A 2,736-nucleotide genomic window follows, 5' to 3' on the forward strand; every position below is an offset into this window, starting at 1 on the left:
TCTTGGAACTCGTTGTCATCTCCATCGGGTTCCGTACCACGGGCACTATCATAGATCAATTTCTGCACCGCTTCTTCCCCCTCCTCATCTCGGACGAAGGTGCCGTCCTCCATACCTCAATGTCACTACAAAATTAAGAAAGCAATTACTTCATTCATCCAATGAGTCATTTAGCTAGCAATTCATTATTTGAAATACATAAGTTGTGACAAGTTAATAGCATAATCATGTGAAATACAAACACATATGCCCTTAGGATATACAATAGCATTTCAATTAACGGCCCTCCTATGCAGTAAATCCATTTGCAATATGCCAAACAAAAACACAAGCAAGCATTTGTTGAAAGCTATAAAACAGTAGAGTTTACTCATATCCCAAAATAACGATGTCATATTCATTCTCATCTTCAGAATATGAAAACTGAATATTTTATCCGATGGCCCAAAATGGAAAACACTATGGCGGTGGACGGCAAGGCTGCGGACCGCACCACCCTCCCCACTGTGGCGTCGGGCTCCTATCGCAGGCGGAGAGCGGCCACGGCGGCGGTGTTCTCGGTGGTGTCGCTGGTGCCGCTGCTCAAGGGATGGCGAGCATCGGGTACATTCTAGCGCGCGAAAAAAGGGGGACACGGATGATCGGGGAGCATCGGTGGTCGTGGACGCGCCCCATCTGGCGCTCACGGCTGTGTCCATGGCGCCGTTGGGCGACCCCGCGAAGACGACGGCAAGGAACATTGGCGGCGAGGGCCAAAAGCAGCGCGCGAGGCTGGGCGTCGTCGTCCTCGAACACGGAGGCGAGCGCGTTCCCCGTCTTACCGCGCCAGCGCAGGCGGCAGGGGAGGAGGCGGCGGCGCGGCATTTCCTCGAACACGCTGCGGGCGTGCGTGAGGGGAGGCCGGCTGCGACCGCGGCGCGGCAGTCGATGCGCGCGCGGGTTCCTCCCGGCGAGGCGCGCGGCGGCCAGGGAGGCAACGCGAGGGAGGCGAGGCGAGGGAGGGAGAGGAGGGGGTGCTCACCTCGGTTGCCGGCGCGGGGAGAGGTGGAGCGGCGGGCGACGCGGCGACATACGACGGCGACCCGGCCTGCTGCTGCGCGCGACGGTGGCCTGCTGCTGCGGGCAACGACGACAGCGGCGGCGGCTACGGCAGTAGCTGCGGGTGACGGCGCGGGCGACGGCGAGCTCGGGCCTGTCTCTGCGCGCGGCGGCGGTGTTGAAATTTGGCAAAGTTTTGCCACGCGCCTAAGTCATAACACAGGGGAGAGGGACTTTGGTACCGGTTGGTACCACCAACCGGTACGAAAGGTCTTTCGTACCGGTTGGTGGTACCAACCGGTACCAAAGGTTTTTTTTTTGTTTTTGTTTTTCTTTTGTTGTTTCTTTTGTTTTTTCTTTCGCTGTTTCTTTTTCTTTTCTTTTTCTTTCCTGTTTCTTTTCTTTTCTTTTTCTGTTTCTTTTTCTTTTCTATTCTATTTATTTTTTCTATTGTTTTTCTTTTTCTTTTCTTTTGTGTTTCTTTTCTTTTCCAATTTTTTCTATTTCTATTTCTTTTCCTTTTCTTTTCTTTTTCTTTCCTGTTTCTTTTCTTTTCTTTTTATGTTTCTTTTTCTTTTCTTTTCTATTTATTTTTTCTATTGCTTTTCTTTTTCTTTTCTTTTCTGTTTCTTTTCTTTTCTATTTTTTTATATTTCTATTTCTTTTCGTTTTCTTTTCTGTTTCTTTTCTATTTCTTTTCTATTTATTTTTTTTAATTCTTTTCTATATCTTTTCTACTTCTTTTCTTTACTCCCGCCACGACGCCGTCCGCGTGGGAAAGTTTCCCGCCCCGACGTCGCGCGGGAAACTTTCCCGCCACGACGCCGCGCGTGGGAGAAAAAAGGCGAGAAAGAAAGGGCGGGAATAAAATTTTATTACGATTGAACTCGAATTAAAAGTACATGGCCACATTTGACTGTTGGAGTCATTCAGTCATACTCATGCCTAGCCCTATAATACTCGCCACTGTAGTCGTCGTAATCGCCGTCATCATCGTCGCTGGCATCGGGGTCGCGGTAGTCGAACCTCGGCGGGAGAGCACGCGTGGGCTGGGACTGAGGGTAGCGCAGGCGGGGGCCACGGTAGGCCATGACGCCCTAGAGAGTCCGGTGGCGCCACCACAGCCGACGGCCGGCCTCGTTGAAGTTCGAAGGAGGCGGGCCGCCCTCCTCGTGCCTGGCAAGCGCCCTCTCACGCCGATTGATGAAGAAGCTTTCCCAAGTCGGGCTGTAGTCGGGATGCCACCGGGGATTCCTCCGCCGCTCCGGCGTGAGCTCGAAGTAGTAGTGGTTCGTGATGGCCATCTCGCGCGCCACACCTAGAGGGACTGGAGGGACCGGTACGCCTCCGACGCTCAGCAACCAGCCGGTCGGGACGCGGTAGCCCGGCGGGCAGGGGTAGTTCAAGGCGCAAAGCGCCTCCGCCTCCCGGGGGGTTAGAGATACGATGGAAGCCATGAGAGAGAATGATGAGGTTTGCAGATATGAGTCTAGATGTGATATGTAAATGGAGGCCAAGCCTACATATATATAGGCGGGATGACGGAGGCGGGAAGACAGAGGCGGGAACCGGTGGAAAGCGCGGGAAGAAAGTAGGCGGGAACGCAATGACGCGGCAAACCTTTAGTACCGGCTGGTGGGTGCAACCGGTACTAAAAGTGGTTTTTCTGTCATGTAACAAAACTGTGGGTGGGATAAG

Source organism: Lolium rigidum, chromosome 5 (genome assembly GCF_022539505.1).
Source record: "Lolium rigidum isolate FL_2022 chromosome 5, APGP_CSIRO_Lrig_0.1, whole genome shotgun sequence".
NCBI classification, from domain to species: domain Eukaryota; kingdom Viridiplantae; phylum Streptophyta; class Magnoliopsida; order Poales; family Poaceae; genus Lolium; species Lolium rigidum.